The sequence below is a fragment of the Carassius auratus genome, unplaced genomic scaffold (assembly GCF_003368295.1).
Source record: "Carassius auratus strain Wakin unplaced genomic scaffold, ASM336829v1 scaf_tig00021987, whole genome shotgun sequence".
NCBI lineage: Eukaryota > Metazoa > Chordata > Actinopteri > Cypriniformes > Cyprinidae > Carassius > Carassius auratus.
In genome coordinates, this window is record NW_020525149.1 from 59218 (window position 1) to 80870 (window position 21653).

At 43.0% G+C, this 21653-nt stretch overlaps 1 pseudogene; it reads right to left on the minus strand.

Moving 5' to 3' along the window:
- The window catches only part of LOC113077214 (nephrocystin-4-like), a 49373-nt pseudogene that overhangs the window by 15571 nt on the left and 12149 nt on the right, over positions 1-21653 (minus strand).

The following is a 21653-nucleotide window of genomic DNA, read 5'->3' on the forward strand; positions in this document are numbered from 1 at the left end:
AGATCAAGCAGGATAAGTACTGAAGATTTGGATTCTGCTCTTGCCAGTCTTAGGGCTTCAACAACTGAGACCAAGGCATTCTCAGTTGAATATCCACTTCTGAAGCCAGATCGGTTGCTGTTTCTTCCTTCCTTTCTTTCTTTCTTTCTTTCTTTTTTTCTCCGATCACAGTATGAGAAATATAGGTAAAGCAAAGCATCCCTCAAAGACAGACTTAAGAATGACAGTCAAAGAGTTAGATTTGCTATTAGAGATGTGTTTGTTCTAATTGCAACTGGGCTGTTCTTGCTTGTTTCACACAGAGAGACTGAGGCTGTTGTTATGAATTGATGAATTGACTGGTGCCTTGCAATGAGAAACATTCTGTGGTCAAAAAGAATGTTAAACAGGGAGAAATGGAAGAATAGGCGGAAGAGTAAAAAATAAAAATACAAAAACAACACTTATGTAGAAAAACTGCAATTTTGGTGTGGGTGAATTCTCCTTGGCCAATGACCCTTATCTTGCTGGTTTCTATCTCTAAGCAGTGATTGCTGTGCATTGAGAAGAAGCAAATTGTCTAAACTGCAGTATAAGTGCTTTGCTCCCATGGGTTTCACAACAAGCACCTACCGGCCCAAACATTCAGTGGGCTTTACCTGTGATTACTGACTGGTGAGAACAGTAATTACAAGTCTGAGACACAGGTCCGGCACAGAACGGGTGGGAATGTGCGTGTGTGTGTATTTCAGGGCACATCCTGTGACTGAATGAAACTCCAATGAAAATAGTAATAGAGGGATACATAAGTCAGATGTCTACACATTAAACACAATTTTTTTTTTTTAATTAGAAAACAACCAGAGACAAATGTTTCAGCTTAGCATTAACCTGAATCGCATTTATTTTATGATCATTATACTGTAGTGTTTTATAAAATGGTGACTGAGTGAGCAAGTGTTACAACAAGGAATAATATTTGATCCCAGACAGTAATAGGTGATTATTTATCATGAAAAAAGACTTATATATGTGATATAACACTATGTACATAATTAAGATAGATAGTTGAATTTTTTGTTTGTCTCTTAATTATTCACATAGTGTTATATCACATATATAAGTCTTTTTTCATGATAGATAAATCACCTATTACTGTCTGGGATCAAATATTATTCCTTGTTGTAACACTTGCTCACTCAGTCACCATTTTATAAAACACTACAGTATAATGATCTTAAAATAAATGCAATTCAGTTTAATGCTAAGCTGAAACATTTGTCTCTGGTTGTTTAAGTTGCCAGCAGCACTTGATCCACCAACTTTAGATTTTTGTGAAAAAAAAGAAAAAGAAAAGAAAACATCTAAATGCATAATGAAGGTGCTCCAGGCAGCACAATGTGAAATTTAGCTTTAATTACAGACTATTCAAGTAAGGTCAAAGTAAATGCGGAGAAGCAAGGTGGGGGGGGTACAAAATCAGAGATACATTCAACCCTAGACAGGATTAGATTTCTCAGTGGAGGCTCAAGTTAGAGGAAAAACATTAGGGAATGTGCTCCAATTTTTTTAGTATTAACCTTTTTGACTTTTATGCAATTTAAATATTCACTAATTAATAAAAATAAATAATATCATGCAAACTTCTGACCTGTGTACCCTTTCACACTGCATGTACACATTGTCAGAGATTTAACAGTGACAAACATATATTCAACTTTGGATTTTTCTTGGACTTCTGCACAAGTTGGTCAACTGATGTGATCTATACACAAGAGCAAAGAAACAGTCTACTCAAAAAATTATACATTTTTAATGCTTTTACTGAATTCACAGTTTAAACATTCACAGTGCAAGGTGGAAAAGAGGGTGAATCCTTAGTCTAATGACTTCTATAATAGCTAATAGGAGACAGAAGTCAGCTAATGGAGTCCAAACAATGAGACTAGATAGAGCTCAGCTGCCGTATAAACAAAACTCTCTCACAAAGTTTTCAAGAAGCATTGCCAGATATGAAGCATGTCCCTAGGCAAATGAGCTCTCAGAATGCCAAAGATTAAGCATAAAGTTGGAATGGGTTATAAAAATATCTCTAAAGCTGCAAAGTTCACCAGTCCACAGTAAAATAAACTATCTAGAAATGGAAATAGTTCAGCAACATTGCTACTCTCCATAAGAGTGGGCGTCCTACAAATATGAGAGCAAACAAAAACAGTCTTCAGTTTGCCTACAGAGCAAACAGGTCTGTGGATGATGCAGTAAACATTGGACTGCATTATGTTCTGCAACACCTAGACAGACCGGGGACTTATGTGAGGATCCTGTTTGTGGACTTCAGCTCGGCCTTCAACACGATCATCCCAAACCTCCTCCTGCCCAAACTAAATCAGCTCTCCGTGCCCACCTCCATCTGTCAGTGGATAAACAGCTTCCTGACAGACAGGCAGCAGCTAGTGAGGTTGGGAAATACACATCCAGCACCCGTACAATCAGCACCGGAGCTCCCCAGGGCTGGGTTCTCTCCCCACTGCTCTTCTCCCTGTACACTAATGATTGCACATCTAAGGACCCCTCTGTCAAGCTCCTGAAGTTTGCAGACGACATCACACTCATCGGCCTCATTCAGGACGGTGACGAGTCTGCTTACAGACAGGAGGTTAAAGAGCTGGCTGTCTGGTGCAGTCTCAACAACCTGGAGCTCAACACGCTCAAAACAGTGGAGATGATCGTGGACTTCAAGAGAAACCCCCCTGCTCTCCCCCCACTCACCATCATGAACAACCCTGTGACTGCAGTGGAGTCATTCAGGTTCCTGGGCACCACAATCTCTCAGGACCTGAAGTGGGACATTCACATTGACTCCATTGTGAAAAAGGCTCAGCAGAGGTTGTACTTCCTTCGCCAGCTGAGGAAGTTTAACCTGCCACAGGAGCTGCTGAAACAGTTCTACTCCACCATCATTGAATCCATCCTCTGCACTTCAGCAACTGTCTGGTTCAGCTCAGCTTCTAAATCTGACCTCAGAAGACTACAGAGGGTAGTCCGGACTGCTGAGCGAATCATCGGTACAACCCTCCCTTCTATTCAAGAACTGTACTTATCCAGAGTGAGAAAAAGGGCTGTCAAAATCACTCTGGATCCAGCACACTCCCTCTTTGAACTGTTGCCATTTGGTCGACGCTACAGAGCACTGAACACTAGAACGACCAGACACAGGACCAGTTTCTTCCCTCAGGCAGTCCATCTTATGAACAGCTGATAATAACTGCGAACACACTATACTTTATATTTATGGACCCACTTTATATTAAGTGGCCTTAACTACTATGTACTTAAATTTTAATTAATAATTTAGTACAATGTACTTATTGTGTACATACATGTTTTTGCATTGTACTTATATTTAAATAATAACTACATGTAATTACATCTGTATTTAATTTCTGTAATTACATTTATAATTACACTGTTGACCCATACTTTACACCTTCACCCACCCTTAAACTTACCCATACCTCCAACCTTCTCCCTAACCTTACCCCATCCCACCTCAATAGCAGCAAAAGTGTTTTACAATACAATATGAAAACAATAAGTACATTGTACTTATTTTTTTATGTAAGTACATAGTAGTTAAGGCCACCTAATATAAAGTGGGACCATATTTATATACACAAACACTTATTTATCTAACACACATACTTCGTATACACTTACATTTTGCACATAATATACATGTACATACATAACTGCATTTTGTAATATACCTGCCTACAATTGTCAATTTGTATATTGTCATTCACGATCTACTTTCTTGTATTTTTTATTCTTTTATTATGTGTTTTATGTTCTGTTTTATGTTTATCATTCTGTTGTACTGCGGAGCTTCTGTCACGAAAACAAATTCCTTGTATGTGTAAACATACCTGGCAATAAAGCTCATTCTGCTTCTGCTTCTTCTGCTTGATGCATCTATTATATATAACATGCTATAAAAATGAAAGAAAATAAAAATTACTCATTGTTTGTGTGATAGTTGCTTAAGCAGACTGTGTTAATATATTGTTGTTTTAATAAAGATCAGAACAAGTTTTATGACCAGGTTATACAGATAACAGCATTTTCGCACATATCTCTCACATAAGGTTTCACAATCAAGATACTGCTGGATATACTGCTGTTCTAAGAAAAAATAGCATTAATATTAAAGAATACCATTTCAAAGAATGTACATCTTAAAGGGGGGTTGAAATGCTATTTCATGCATACTGAGTTTTTTACACTGTTAAAGAGTTGGATTCCCATGCTAAAAATGGATAAAGTTTCAAAAATTAAGTTGTACGTTTGAAGGAGTATTTCTGTTCCAAAAATACTCCTTCCGGTTTGTCACAAGTTTCGGAAAGTTTTATTCAAGTATAGCTCTGTGTGACGTTAGATGGAACGGAATTTCCTTATTTGGTTCCTAAGGGCACTTCTGCCGGAAGAGCGCACGCTCCCGTATAGCAGCGCACTGAGAGGCTGGGCACAGACATTCACTGATCGGAGCGAGAGCGTCGCGAAAAGTCACAAAAGAAGTGTATTTTTGGTTGCCAGGGCAAGACAACCCTACACAGATTACCAAAAAAAAACAGCATTAAGGGACCAGTGGATGGAGTTTATTTTTACAGAGCATCAACGGAGTTGTGCAAGTGTTTGTGTTTGTTCCCTGCATTTCGAAGATGCTTGTTTTACAAACAAAGCCCAGTTTGACGCCGGATTTGCACATCGTTTATTTCTTAAGGATAATGCAGTCCAACGAAAAAGGGTCACGATCGTGTGTTGGAACCGCATGTGAGCACATCAAGTAAACAACATGCGATGCTGTCATCAAACTGCACTTTCCACATGTACAGCTTAAAAAAAATTTCAGCCTCTGGATCTGATTCTGGATCATAAATATACGCTGAATCTGACTGTTAGCCATGGTTTGTTTTTCCTCACGGTAAAGTCACAGCTTCCAAACGCTCTCAACGCAAAAGCCTACTGGCGCTCGTGATTCTTTAGCTCCACCCACATGTCACGCCTCCAGCCGGTCGTGTTTTTCCGGGAAAAATTGGTACAGACTATCTTTCTCTTATGAACATAATAAAACTAAAGACTTTTTGGAGTTATGAAGGATGCAGTACTACTCTATAGGTACTCAAGATTAACAGGATATCGAGTGAAAGCGAGCATTTCACCCCCCCCCCCCCCCTTTAAGATTTGTAGTCTCGTTAAAGTTTGCTCTTAAACTAACAAAGCAGATTTCACTGGTTTCTTGTACAATATTGGGAACCAAAGAGAGCCCTATAGCCTAACGAATCCATATAAGACTGTTGAGCATCGATAACTTCTGCAAGTTTAAATTCTGAAAACATCAGAAATATCATTCAGTTCTTCCTCAGTGTGTCCGATAACTGTACAGTTGCCAGTTGGCCTTTTAATTGTTTTTAGATGCCTCCATTAGACCCCTATTTACCCTGGAGAATACCTTTGTATAGCTTTGGAAGTCATTCACATATAGAGCTTTTTATCTGTAGTAGAGCACATGATAGGATTCCATTAGGAAGCACTTTCTCTTATCTTCTAAATGTAGCTTTGTTTTAGAGGAGATAGACAGAAGTCTACACTGGCCCCTGTTGCAAACGTATACCATTGTTTTTTTGTATTTTCACCATGAGAGGAGATATAGGGGACTCGCTTGGAAAAAATTGTTGAGGAAATGCGATTTTCTTTTCCTCTCTCCTGTTCCTCATCTCTCTTCTGTGCTGAAATCTTCGTCATGCTTATCAAACATTTGCAGATGAGCAGTGTGGGGCCAGAGGCAGGCAAATTATAAAATCCTAATCTTTTCTCCCCTCCATCTGGCCATGCGTCTCTCTCTCTCTCTCTCTATGTTTGGTATAAAGGCATAAAGAATCCGGAGTTGATAGAGCGTGTTACTACTGTGAGAAGCATTTGACAGATGCACCGAAACACTCTGAATTCAGAGATGATGCTAAACCTGTTCCATTAGTGCTGAATTAAGTTATCCATTTCTTTTATGTGGATTCGCTGTTTGTTTAATTATTCACTTGTCTCTTCACATCAAGCTGAAGTTAATTAAAGAGGATTTCATTAACAGCTTTTTCTATTGCGTTTTCGGATATGACAAGACGCCAATCATCACAAGTCCAGTTACATAGGAGCTTCATTAATTCCCAATGACGTGACATCCTATCTGAGAAGAAAATGTCAAAAAAGGGCATGATCGTAAAGGAAGACATAAAACCGATGTACATTACCCAGAGCGGTAGACTCACGATGCCCCATCTTAGCAAAATTTGACTGAATGTATTCAATGGACCAATCAAGCCATTCAAAATACATTTGTGTGTAGTGTACATAATAAAAGCCCCCCCCCCCCCAATACTTCATTATTCTGACTAATAATTGTCTTTGCTTTGTCTTAGCTGATCCTCTGAGGTGCTTTCAAAGGATAAACATCTCAGTAAGCCTTAGAGAGTGAGTAAACCTCGATCTCTTGTTAATGGCGACCACTCATTAGGAAACAAATAAATGGACAAGGCATTAATCCCAGATTGAGATATGGTATTGAGCAGCTTTTGAGCGGGTTGTGGATAAGTTAATTGATTCCAACCACTGAGAGCCAGAGACAGAGGAAAGCCGATGGGTATCTGACTTTTTGGGTAATTTCGCAAGAAACACTTGCATTTTCACTGGGCCTCTCAGATGGAGCTTAAGCAGATAAACATGACGACAGCCTGTGAATAACTTTTATTCAGCTTGGATTTCCAGAGTGGAAAACAGCTCTAAAAACTAATGAAGGATGCTTCTTACACTATAGTGATGTCTCAGAAAGCTGATTTCAGAGAAATTTTAAAGACAAAGTGTATCATTTCTGTACCACTAGCATATCTATGCATCTATCCATTCATCCATCCATAAATTCATCCAATCATCTACATGCATGGCTTTTTAATACAAAAAAAATAAGAATTCATAAGGCTTTGTCAGCTCTTCATTCAAAATTTCCTAGGTAAAAATTACAAATTTAATTTTGTATTTCTAATATTGAAAACAAAAAATCTATTCTAGTTTATCTCACTTCAAATTTAATAACTGAACTGTAATTTAAAAGGCAACTCTGAATGGCACACAGCCTTGACAAATACAGAAATTTTGATATTGCTACTTGTAAGATTATTTCTCAGAAAAGTGAAAAACATTGATTATGCTTTCCACTTTTCTGATAAATAATCTTACAAATGGCTTTTTAAAGTATTTTGCTATAAAAATGACATGGATTTATGGGGGTTAGCAAACAGTCCTTACCAGTGTTGCCGAGGATTGTAGAATTGGTTTTATTCTAGTGTATACACTGATGGCGGGAGTAGTGCTCTGCTTGCTGTCATGTCTGCTGGCAAAGTTGGCATCCTGCATGTACTCAGTAGTGATCACTTCCAGCTCATGGTTCACCTGGAACGGCAGCATGGCCTTGACGCAGAATACGCTGCAGAAACAAATGTGAAATACTAATATTAAAGCTGTCAATTTAAGTTTCTTAAATAGAGACTGATCAATTATAAAATGTGCTAAAAATTAAGGCTATTTGTCATGACCCCTGAATCAATTTTATTGATTAACCCTATAGAACAAAAAGATAAACATAAATAACAAGCAACAACAAAGACATTTTTTACAGGCTACTGACAAATGCCACACCTTGTGGTTGTGTTTGAATCCTAAATGGGCCCTTTGTTAACTCTGGAAAGGTCAGAATCAATGCTAAAGATGAACAATCCAGTTATGTTGGTCCGATTGTATCTATTTCTGGTCTTGTTTTGTTTTAACCTTTATTCAACAGCTGACATCGACCTGCAGTGGTGAGATCTAACAGATGCAGCTGTCCTGAAGTATGGCATGCATATTTTATTATTACGACATGACACTTCCATCTGAGCACACTAAATAATGACTACCGCAGAAAGGTTTGGATGTGCAGGTTGACTGTCTGTCTGAGTGAAACAGCTGTGTGAGTTCTGTTGGGCTATTAATGAGGACAGTATCTGTACCTGTTTCAAAATTCTGTGTATGGCTTGTGGGGTTATTACCAACATGGCAAGTTGAGGACTTGCGAGGCTGTTGCCAAGTAGAGGAATGTGAGGTGTATGGTAATATTTTTTTGTTACGGTTTATGTGGAACGAGTTGAGTTATTGTAATATTACTCATGATATTCAGTACTTTGAATCTTTTTAACGTGTTTACATGTATGAACATGTTGACAACATGAAAGGTCATGTAAATGTCTTTATTGGCATTCTGTCAGCTTCAGTGAGCAAATGTCTTTGTAACAAATTACATTGTTACAATTTTGACTGTAAGATAATGTCAAAACCATTTTTGTGTGTTTTTTGTTTCTGAAAGTTTTATTATTAAATATGGTCCCATTCAAAAGTTTGGGATAGATAAGATTTTCAAATGTTTTTGAAAGAAGGCTACATATATTTGATTAAACAATATAACAAAGGCATAAATATTGTGAAATATTACTACAATTTAAAATAACTATTTTCTTCAATTCAAAACGTGATTTTGTGATCTGTGATTTTTCAGCAGTCATCACTCTAGTCTTCAGTGTCACATGATCCTTCAGAAATCATTCTAATCTCCCGATTTGAAGAAGCATTTCCTATTATTATTATCATTGTTTAATACAATTGTGCATCTTATTATTTTTGTGAAAAGAGTGGTCCTATTTTTTAACCCTTTTTGTTTTGTTTTGATAAAAAGAAAGTTCAAATGTACAGCATTTTTGTAAAATATTGAAATATCTAACTAACTACAAATTCTTGAAATGGTAGACAGACAAACATTTTCCATTGCGTAATGCAATTTCATGGCTGGAAAATTCCCTTAATTCTCCCACTATAAGCTGGTGGGGCAAAAGCTCATTTTTGACCCTGATAGGTCATTTTAAATCAATCTGCAGGGAATGAAGTGCCAGGTTTTGCAGGAACCAGCCTCGTTCGCCTGGCTTGAGTAACTGTGGGTGAACTCTGTACTGCAAGGACAACCTGGGTAAGAAGAAAAGAAAAGTACAACAGGAAAGAACAAACTTGAATACCAAAAAGAGAAAGAAAAAGTGGTTGTGATTAAAGGGATGGGTTTAGTGGCCATTTCGAATGAGAGTGAAGTAAATCACCCATCTATAACACAAATCTCAGGTGGGTGAGAAAACACAATGTCCAATTCTCCGAAGCAAGCAATCAAGGACTTTTATGTAAAAACCAAACACTCTGAGCTCGGTTCAACCACCAGACGAAATGTGTGGGAATTTACATAAACATTTCTGAGCTCCATCTCTTTTGCACACCCCACATCCTGTCAGTCATGAATATCAAACACTGGCAGTGCAACAGGCGCTGATGTTTTCTATATTTTCCCAAATGTTTCCCTGTTTCTAAAGTGACAACAGTAATCAGTTCTGAAAATGTTTGGGTAACACTGCATTTACATTTATGTTTTTATGCAAAGCTGGAGAAGGTTCTGGACCAATACTTTAGAATATGTGTAGGCCTGAGCAATAATTTAAAGTAGATCTAAGAAGAGATATAAAATCAGAATAAACAAGAGAAGTGTAAAGCTGCATCATTAATGTGCTCGATGGGATGTATGGCAGATGCTGGTAGGCCAGAAAAGGAGCAACATGTGTAAAAAGAGCATGTTTGATGTACAGTGGAGATGTTGACAGTCTAGCAAAAAGGCAAGTGCAGTAGTTAAACCATGACATGTCCATAAACTGGATAAGGAATAGCAGCCAAGCAAAAGCGAAATTACCCTAGTATGCCAATTTGGCAATCAAGAAACCTTTCTTTGTATTATTACTTGTTGAAAATGGTTGTGCTGTTTAATGAAGTGTTAAAGAAAAGCATATTTGAAAACTTTTGTAACATTATACATTTCTTTTTAACTGAATACATTATTAAGATGTGAATATACAGTACATCCTTAGATCTGAGTTATCTAGCGTAAAAAGAAAGTGGTAAAGGTTCAAGCACCAATCCCTATGGAACTTCGGTGGAGTAAGGCGTATGAGCCTTTCCAGTTGACTTGGTACTTACTGTCATCCAGGTAGGATAAAAGCACTGACCTACAAATTAGAATTGTTACCAGCTTAGAGACCAATAGTTTGATGTTTGTAGCGTCAAATGCTGGCAAAAGATTCAGAACAAACAGTATGGCATTAACCAGGGACACTCTGGTGATGTGAGGTTATGGAAACAAACAGCAGTTTGAGTGGAACGACTGGATTTGAAGCCTGATTGATGGGGTAAAGCAGGTTGAGCAGAGTCAAAATTGAACGCAAATGAAAACAACAAATCCTAGATGCATTTTCATTCATGGCAAAACAAAACAAGCAAATGCAACAGTAATGCTTAATGAAGTAAAAATGTTAAACTGACTGTTGCTTTTACATTGTACTACTTCAGACAGAAAGACAAAAATATTATTTCTTCATTGGAGAGAAGTGCAATACTCAGCTGAGAATCTGGGATAAGTTATGCAACAACCAGTAATTGCACTATAACAGCATCATATCCCACAGGATACAGATGTTCCTTCCAGATATCAAAAGGTCTTTTGGACAACATCATCATTCAGCCTGTAATCTTTATGACATAACAAAAACAAGAACAGGAAGACCAAAAAAGGAAACAAAGTTCATGAACGTGACAATAGCAGGGATCTTTAACAGGTGGTTTGTAACTCCTAAGGTGCCAGACAATTATCATTTGCACAAACTTTTTTCTTTTTTTTGTAAATAAATAAATATAATGTAGTTAAACAAAATACAAAGATAATCCAAGGATAAAGAAGCTACTGTAAATGTTTCATAGTTTCTCCCACATGCAATATACACTGTACATTACTGTTAATTGTTTTGTATTATTTGCAATGGAAGCATAACGTAGCATGTAAATGCATTAATGTGGTTCCATATGAACCAGGGTTGTGCACCATTAAATTGAATACCTTTTAAAACTTGATTAAATTTAATTTCAACTGAAGTAGCAAACAGTATGTAAAAGTGAAATCTATAGACAGACAGACAGGGATTTTTTGGCAGCGTGTCCCTCCTTCCTCCCGGGTTTCGGCACCAATGTAACGCTATAAAAACCCTCATAGTACAGGAAGGAGGAGGCGGGAACTGGCGAACATTCAAATAAAACTTTAATAACCAAATAATCATAAAACAGCGTGACAGTACCTCGCGGGCGACTGCCGTGCACAAGCGAAACCAAAACATAAAATAAAACCCAGGCCTAGTCCTCTCTCATTCTTCACCGTCATAACTCCTCTTTTATCCTTCCAGAGCTCCTCCGTGGGACTCAAGACCGGTGAGTGACGCAGGTGTCACTCATTTCCAATTACGCCACCCGCCCCACTGGTCACACAGACCAATAAATAAACTGATAAATAGACAGACAGGCAGACAGATAGATTTGCACATCCCTGATACACATGCTATTCTAGACCAGGATTAAAATGTAACACTCGGTGTTATACAATATGTAATAGGGATCCTGCTCTGTCTTTATTTTCACCAAGTGGTCCTTGGCCTGAAAATGGTTGGAGTCTTCCGTCTTACAGGGCTGACTGTGAGGACAGGGCTTGCATGCTCACACTAGATGCATTTCTTTTGTATGATATTACACATCTTCTGAAATAAAGACTGAAAGCAGGCTGTTAGAGCTGATCCTCTTTTACCCCTGCATCTCTTCGTATGCTCTTGCACTCTATCGCTCTCTCATTATCTGTCTCATTTCTTCTGTTCTCAACCACTCTAACACTCAAACCTTTGTTATATCTACTGTCTATTCCAGTGGTTCTTAACCAAGTAGTTGGGGTCTCAGTGATCCTCTGGGTAGGGTGCAAAATAACTTAAAAATATTAAACATTTCATGATTAATATGTTAAATATTAACATATTAAATATTCTATGATATTCTATGAGCAGCTCAAGCACTTTCTCATCACACTGAGTGAAATACAGACTGAACAGCGGCTCACAACACCCGACCGCTGCACGAGCATAAGATGTGCAAACTACAGCTCTCGGCTGGATAAAGCATGCCAGTGTCACGCTACTAAAGTTTTGATGGATGATGATTGTAATCAAGGAAAAGGTGATTATAGCGAGATACAGGAGTCGTACATTAGGCATATGCATATTCGTTATTATTGATACGTAAACAAACCGTGTATGTGCACTCTCGGCACACTGATCTCTATAACATCATATTTCTCCTGAAAACCGTTCAGTACAGGGGTGGTTTCTTCATTAGGGCAATAGGGCGATGAACCAATCAATCACATTCAACCACAGCTGTGTCACTGTTAGATGGTTTGTTTTTGCCTCTGAATATATTGTGCAATCATTGTCAAGTCACGTCCTGTGGAGTACCGCCCCTTTTTGGGTGATTTCACTCTGGGGTGCATTTCCCAAAAGCATAGTTGCTAACTAAGTTAGCAACTTTGTTGTTTGCAATACAATTTCCCATTGCAAACTGTGGCGGAGGCGTGGTTTAGCGAAGTCTGCAACGGGAGCGCGAGTGAAGAGACGAGCGGCGATAAGTGGTTCAGGTGAGAAACAAGTAACACCTGGGTCTCGTTTCAGTGATTGGCGTGGGGAACCCGCATTTAAGGAGCGCGACAGCCGGCGAAAGGAGAGAGAGATGGGGACTCGTGAGCGGGAGGAAGCTGGAGAGCGATAGCGCCAGTCAGACGCAGTTACCGTTGCCAAAGTGCATTTAGAGAGTGCGCGCACCTGCTGCGCTTGTTTGTTTATTTGTTTTGTTTTTGTTTTTAGAAATAAAGCGTCTCACGAGCCCCGTACGCCGACTCTGGTCTCCTTCCTCTAGTCTGATTGAACCTTTCATTACACTGGTGCCGAAACCCGGGAGGAAGGAGAGCGTTCGCTATGCAGACTCCGTCAGCTACATCAGCCTCGCCATTTGCGGACATCATATCATCGCTCGCGGGCCTGCACCAAGAACACCACCAGGCCCTGCTGGACCTGCGGGCCGACCAAGACCACCGGTTCCAAGCGATGATGCGGGCCCAGCAGGAGGACCGCGAGCTGGTCTGGAGCTTGCTGGACCGGGAGGCTCGGATGGGGACGGGCTCCCCCAGCGCCCGGCCCCCTCACATGCCACTTACCAAGATGGGACCCGCTGACGACCCGGAGGCTTTCCTTGACTTGTTCGAGCGGACGGCGGAGGCGTGTGGGTGGCCGGTGGACAGCTGGCCCGCAAGGGTGATCCCTCTGCTGTCGGGGGAGGCCCAGAAGGCGGCCCAACAACTACCCGTCCCGAACCTCCTGGTCTACGCCGACCTCAGACGAGCCATCCTCCAGAGGGTGGGCCTCAGCCCAGAACAACATCGCCAGCGCTTCCGGTCGCTGGAGCTGGCCGAGGCGGGCCGACCCTTTGTGTTGGCGCAGCAGCTCCGGGACTTGTGCCGCAAATGGCTGTTGGCCGGGGACGGCGACGCCGAATCAATCATCAACGCAGTGGTACTGGAGCAGTTCATCTCCCGCCTTCCAAAGAAGACCGTCCAGTGCCACTGCCCGGCGTCTCTGGATCTGGCCATCCAACTGGCGGAGGATCACCTGGCGGCGTGCTCCGGGGTCGGCGAGCCCCTCCCTGCTGTCTCTCTCTCTCCCTCTGTCCCCCCCCCCCACTCCGAAATCTCTCCCTCTCCCTAGGTCCCGTTGGGTGGGGCCACCGAGGGCTGCGCCCCGCTGGAGGGTGGCGATGGAGCCTGCGGCCGGGGCCCGAGGTCCCGCACGAGGGATGGCCGCTCCCCAGCGACGGGGGAGTGAAGACACTCCGGCTGCTTCCCCACGTCAATCCCCTGAGCCACTTCCCGCCACTAGGGCAGCGGGGAGACCCGGGACAGCCTGCTGGCGTTGCGGGGATCCGGGCCACTTTGTGGACAGGTGCCCGATGATGGAGGTGGGGACACTGGTCCGGATCCCGGACGACCCGCAGGCTGCCCCCGATCAAGCCGGGCTGTACCAAATACCCGTGAGTATTAAGGGGGGTACCTATCAGGCTCTGGTGGATTCAGGTTGTAACCAGACCTCCATCCATCAAAGCCTGATACAATCCGGGGCATTGGATACGGGCCGCATGGTTAAGGTGAGGTGTGTGCATGGGGATATAAGGGAATATCCATTAAAAGCCATAGGCATTAAATTTGGGGGCCATAAGCATAGTGTGGAGGTGGCCGTTAGTCCGCGCTTCCGGCATCCGCTAATTTTGGGTACAAATTGGCCAGCGTTTCAGCAGTTACTCGGGTGTTTGACAGCGGGTGCCGTCGGGGGAAAGAACCGGCCGGGGGGCTGGGCGAGCGCTCAGGTGGGAGAATCTGTCCCGGGGCCTAGCGGGGCGGTCTCAGGGGAACCGAGCGGCATGGCGAGGCTAACCCTTGCCGGCCGCGATGACTTTCCCCTGGAACATTCCCAGGACGAAACGCTGAAGCATGCCTTCGAGCAGGTCCGCTCGATCGATGGGCGGGTCCTCCACCCGGAGCGTCCGCTATCCCACCCGTATTTTGCCGTTATTAAAGACCGGTTGTATCGAGTGACCCACGACGCTCAGACAAATGAAGATACAACCCAGCTGTTAGTACCGCGGAGCCGTCGGGAAATGCTTTTCAAGACGGCGCATTGTAATCCTATGGCAGGGCACTTAGGAGTAGCAGCAACAATAAATCGTCTAACGACCCGATTCTTTTGGCCGGGCATACACGAGAACGTGCGCAGGTGGTGCGCGTCTTTTCGGGAATGTCAGCTGGTTAACCCACCGGCCGTTCCAAAAGCGCCTTTGCGCCCTATTCCTCTAGTGCAGGTCCCCTTCGAGCGAATTGGTATGGACCTGATCGGGCCGTTAGAGCGATCCGCACGGGGACACCGTTTCGCGTTAGTCTTAGTGGATTACGCGACATGGTATCCGGAAGCAGTGGCACTCCGCAACATCTCAGCTAAAAGTGTGGCGGATGCCTTGTTTCGTTTAATCTCCTTCGTGGGAATCCCAAAAGAGATTCTCACGGACCAGGGCACCGCGTTTATGTCGCGCATGTTAAACGAATTGTACGGATTATTGGGCATTAAAGCGGTGCGTACCAGCGTCTATCACCCACAAACGGACGGTCTGGTCGAACGGTTTAATCGCACATTAAAAACCATGATCCGGAAATTCGTGCATGAAGACGCGAAAAATTGGGACCGTTGGCTAGAACCCCTCTTATTTGCTGTGCGCGAAGTCCCCCAAGCCTCCACGGGGTTTTCCCCCTTCGAGCTTCTCTATGGACGTCAGACCAGGGGGGTGCTAGACGTCCTGAGAGAAACTTGGGAGGACGGACACTCGGATAGCAAAAATGAAATTCAATATGTCCTGGACCTGCGCGCAAAACTCCATACACTGGGGCGGCTCTCTATGGAGAATTTGCTTCAGGCCCAAGGCAGACAAAGCCAGCTATATAACCGGGGATCTAAGCTGTGAGAATTTGCACCGGGAGATAAAGTGCTCGTTTTACTGCCAACCTCTAGCTCCAAATTGTTAGCCAAGTGGCAAGGACCATTTGAGGTCACACGGCGGATAGGAGATCTCAATTATGAGGTAGTACGGACAGATAGAGGCGACTCACGGCAAATCTACCACCTCAACCTCCTTAAAAAATGGAGCGGGGAGGAGTCAGTGTTGCTAGCGAAGGTAGTGAGTGGGGAGGAGGATCTCGGGCCAGAGGCGATTATTAAAGGAAAACCCCTCGCACTGGCTCTAGGAGGGGACCACCTCTCGCCCTCGCAGCTCACTGACATTGCGCAGTTGCAGGTAGAATTTGCAGACGTGTTTTCGCCCCTACCCGGCCGTACGGACCTGATTCAGCACCATATTGAGACAGAGCCGGGAGTCGTAATTCGCAGCCGGCCATATAGATTACCTGAACACAAAAAAAAGGTAGTTCAGACCGAATTAGAGGCTATGCTGGGGATGGGAGTAATCGAGGAGTCACACAGCGATTGGGCGAGCCCGATAGTTTTGGTGCCCAAAACGGACGGCTCGGTACGGTTCTGTGTAGACTATCGCAGGGTGAATGCAATTTCCAAATTTGATGCTTATCCAATGCCGCGGATTGACGAGTTGCTCGATCGGTTAGGCACGGCTCGTTTTATTCGACATTTTGACTTAACCAAAGGTTATTGGCAGATCCCCTTATCGCCCATATCCAAAGAAAAGACCGCCTTCACCACGCTGTATGGATTACACCAATTTGTTACGCTTCCGTTCGGCTTGTTCGGGGCCCCGGCTACGTTTCAGCGCCTCATGGATCAAGTGCTGCGGCCCCATGCTGCATATGCCACCGCCTACCTGGATGATATTATCATCTATAGTGGGGACTGGTGGCGGCATATGGAGCATGTGAGGGCGGTCCTCAGGGCGCTGAGACGGGCGGGGCTAACGGCCAACACGAAGAAGTGCGCAGTTGGGCGGGTGGAGGTAAAGTATCTGGGCTTCCACTTGGGCCACGGGCAGGTGCATCCCCAAATTGATAAGACGGCAGCAGTTGCAACCTGTACCAGGCCCAAGACCAAAAAGGAGGTGAGGCAGTTCTTGGGGCTGGCGGGATATTACAGGAGGTTTATTCCTCATTATTCGGACCTCACCAGCCCGTTGACTGACCTCACTAAAAGGAGGTACCAGATACGGTCCAGTGGACGGAGCCGTGCCAACGGGCCTTTACCCGAGTTAAAGCGGCCCTGTGTGGCGGGCCGCTCCTGCACTCTCCTAACTTTGCTCTCCCCTTTTTTTTGCAGACCGACGCATCGGACAGGGGGCTGGGTGCGGTCCTGTCCCAGGAGGTGGGGGGGGAAGACCGCCCGGTGCTGTACATTAGTCGGAAGCTCTCCAAGAGAGAGACTAAGTACAGCAACATAGAGAAGGAGTGTTTGGCCATCAGGTGGGCGGTTCTCACCCTTCGTTACTACCTCCTGGGACGGGAGTTCACCCTCTGCTCGGACCACGCGCCCCTCCAGTGGCTCCACCACATGAAGGATACCAACGCGCGAATCACCCGTTGGTATCTAGCTTTACAGCCATTTAAGTTCAAGGTGATTCACAGGCCGGGGGCGCAGATGGCTGTGGCCGATTTCCTCTCCAGGAATGGGGGGGGGGCTGCAGGCCGGATGGCTCCCCGGCCTGAGTCGGGCGGTGGGGGTATGTGGCGGAGGCGTGGTTTAGCGAAGTCTGCAACGGGAGCGCGAGTGAAGAGACGAGCGGCGATAAGTGGTTCAGGTGAGAAACAAGTAACACCTGGGTCTCGTTTCAGTGATTGGCGTGGGGAACCTGCATTTAAGGAGCGCGACAGCCGGCGAAAGGAGAGAGAGACGGGGACTCGTGAGCGGGAGGAAGCTGGAGAGCGATAGCGCCAGTCAGACGCAGTAACCGTTGCCAAAGTGCAGTTAGAGAGTGCGCGCACCTGCCGCGCTTGTTTGTTTATTTGTTTTTTTTTTTTTTTTGGAAATAAAGCATCTCACGAGCCCCGTACGCCGACTCTGGTCTCCTTCCTCTAGTCTGATTGAACCTTTCATTACACAAACCAACTAAGTTGCTAACAGATTAGCAACTATGTTTTTGTGAAACGCACCCCTGGCCGAGAATCGCCCAAACTGTTCTCATAGATTTCCATTCAGAGATTATTATTATTTTATTTATTTATTTTTAACTGTGGGGACCACAATGCAATCTCTATCCCAGATAGCACACATACATAAAGGAGATCTCTATCTTTTTCCTGTTACATGTCAAATAGATGTTTAGAAAATGTCTTTAAGATGTGTATGTAAAACTGACATCTTAGAGACGTCTGTCAGATGTTTGTACATGGCAGATACTTTCCAGATGAAGAGATCTTTAACAGATTTCTTGCAGACATACGTGTACTATCTGCATATGAGTTCCGGGAGGGCTAGCACTAACGTGCTTTCGTCATCATACATAAACTTGTGCACTGATTGGTGGGGACAAATATATCTATATTAATAAGAAATATGAAGTCAGGACTATTCTGTTTGTGCTAAATAAATCAAACCAGTATCTCACCAGTAAAGTTTAGATGGAAGATGATTGTAATGGAGGTAAAGATGATTACGCAATCATACATTATTAGACATGTGAGTCTGTTATTATTAATATGCCAACAAACAAAGAAAGAAGCTTTTATTTGCTTTTTTAATTTGTGTTTTGCTCTGTTAAATAATTCTTAATGGATGCGTAAATATGTCCGTAAATTCAGGTTAAGGCAACTGGCATAGTGGCCTGTTGGCATCTTCATGTGTTCCTGTTCCTGTGCATTTATTTTTTCCCTCACAGTTTTTTCTTTCTTTTGCACTTTGTACATAAATTGTAAATTATGAAAATTTAAAAGTGTTTTTCAGAAAATATAGTTTTGTCGGAACCATCCTCAATCTTGAACTTGGTAAAAACAATTATCTTTATTTAAAATGTTCCAAGTGTTAATACTTTAATTGTTGTTATACTGACATAAATCATATCATCATTAGTGTTATCATGTATTCTAAAATTCTTGGATGTTGCACATTCTTTAATTAGTTTGTTTAAAAATGATTACATAAAACTGAAAAGTTGTCAGCTGTCTCAGAAAAGTCTTGGAAACAGAGGAAGAAAAAGGCTTCGTCCATCCCACATGGCCAGGCACTACCGGTTCCGCCCTGGCTACCTGCTGGGGTTCCTGTTCGGCTGGAATCTCTCGGGTCTGCCCCTCTGTCTTTGCCCAGGTGTACTGCCAGGGTTCCTGATAGGCTGGAGCAGGACTGTTTCTAGCCTTTTTGGCACCCTAGGCGAGATTTCTACCAACCGCCCCCCCTCACCAAAGATTTGTATATATATATATATATATATATATATATATATATATATATATATATATATATATATATATATATATATATATATATATATATATATATATATATAAACTATTGGTGGGCTGGGGGCTCTCACTGGCGCCCCCCAGCTGTTTGCGCCCTAGGCAACCGCCTAGTTTGCCTATGCCTAGAAACGGCCCTGGGCTGGAGCCTCGCTGGTTCATCACTCTGGCTCCGCCCTGGTGGTCTGCTGGGATCTGGAACCTGGCTGGTTCATCCCTCCGGCTCTGCCCTGGCCCACTGCCAGGACTCCTGGACTGCCTACGCCTCCTTGGCTTAGCCCTCCCGCCCCTCCTTGGTCCCTTTAATTACTGTTTGGGTTTTCCTGTTGGCTCCCCTCCCCTGTTTGTATCTGTGTTTTGATTTCCCTGTCTTGTTTTCTGTTGTTGTGTGTCAGTCTTGTGTTGTCATGTGTGTTCTGGTTTGTACTGTAATGTTCCTGTCTTGTTTTTGGGTGTTCCTTGTTAGGGATGCCATGCGCTCTCGTCTGCGTGTCCTGTTTCATGTTGAAGCGTGGTGTTCGGATCCTGGCATTCATGTCTTGCTGAGTTTCGGTTTTGTTTAAGGGTTCGGACACTCGTGCTCTATGTTCTGTCTTGTTGTGCGAGCATGCGGTCTCGAGTTCACTTGTCCGTGCGCTCTTCTGTCCACGTGTGTTGTGTTTTGTGTAGCACATGGTTTGTTTTTGGCCGCATGCTTTTCTTGTTGTCTTCTTGTAGTTTGTCTTGTTCAAGCACATGGCTTGTGATTGGTTTGCTGACCATGTGCTTGTGTTTTTGTTTTGTGTGAGCACATGGCTTTTTTTCTTAGTTTCTGTGTGCCATGTGCTCTCATGTCAACTGTCTTGACCCCATCAATCTTGTTACCTGATTATTGATTTAATTTGCCCCACATGTGTTCCCTCGTTGCTCTCATTAGCTCCCTATTTATTCTTGTGTTTGCAGTCTTGTGGGAGTTCATTCACGAATGTTTGTCTGTGCTCCTTGTGTCCTGCCTTGCAAGTCAAGTTCTGTCTGTTTACCCTACATGGTAGTTTTAGTTTAGTTTATTTTAATATTAATAAAGAGCCCTTCTCTCTGCATTACTGAGTCCTTGCCTAATCACTCTACCCGAACCCTGAGAAAAGTAACAACACTAGAAAACAAAGGGTTTTTTTTAATGGAAGAGGTTGGGGGGCACTGCACTACTGATTTGGAGAAGACACAGGGCCTTGGAGTAAAAAAGGTTGAGAACCGCTGGTCTCTGTAGGCAAATGAGAGGCTGTCTACGCATGAGACAGACACGTTTTCATGTCTTGTATGTTCCACCTCATTGGATACTTTATCTAGCTAATCAGTAAAGGCCATTTCAATGCAACAGCTGGTGATATTACTGCACAGCTACAGTTTTCCCTCATAGAGGGAGTTTTGTTCAGGCAAGATGTTGCTTGCAACACAAATAAATCAAGGCAATGAGCTTTAGCCAAGATTTTCATTGTATAAAATGAGAGCAAAAAGCCCCACTCTGGCAGTGGGAAAAGTGTACTTGAAGTGCTCTTAGTTAAAAATGTTAAGGTGCTTTGAAATATCCACTTTTGCCAGTCTGTGAGAAACTATTGATAAAAATAACTCACATCAGGAGCAGGTAATAAGTATTTTTGGCAGCCGTATGAACCAGCCGAGCCAAAACTGTTTTCTCAGCATGACCAAGTTCATCACAAAGTCATGCCGCTTCTACACTTCCCCTCAGCGGGCTGCTGTGTATGAAGATTCCTTCTTAAAAGCAATTACTGGACTTCGGCCAAGAGCCGTAAAACTCTAATTGCTCATTTTTTAGAGCTTTATTAATTGAAACAGTGCATGCATTGCAGTTAACTACGGCTGTAAAGTTTTACACAGGCATTGATCGAATTCAACAGAACAAAAAAAGTGATAGTGGTGATTTTGAGAAGTTTTAGAAATATAAATTTGCTTTCATGGATGCTTCTAAAAAAAAAACGATTATTCAAATGAAATAATGTTGTGGAATGCTGAAGAGAATCAAAAAGCATTTGAAGGAGGATGTAATCATACCAGAGCTAAGTGTGCCATCCTTGCTGATAACAGAGAGGACACAGGGGTAATCAGAGTTGGATTTCAGCTTGCTGTTCTTTTCCAGGTCAAGCAGCTTCAGATGCTCTGTGGTGACAGGGAGGAATCGGTAAAGCTGGAAGGTGAAATGGACAGTGCTGGGCCAGTCTGAATTCACACTAGCTTGAGGGACCCTAGGGAGAGACAGACAACTGGTTGGCATTGGGGCATGTGGCATAATTGAAAATAAATTTTGATATACATTGAGATACAACTGGATCTGTAAGGACATCGCAAATGATTTAAAAGAGATATTATTAGGAGTCCTTTGGTGGTGGATTGTTATGAAGAATCAATCTGAGTGACTTCACAATGATGATCAAATCTCAGTAATTTGATGATAAAGAGCAAGTGTGAGTGACTCCTTCATAGAAGAACCAGTATCAGTGATGCAATAATGGAAAGCCAGTTCAAGCGACTCTATCATGAAGAATCTGTCACTCCATGACAAACTCCTTTCCACCAGATCAATAGTAACTGATTTAAACTTTTCTTTTTTAAACAGAGGGCATATCACTAGGAATCAAAATGT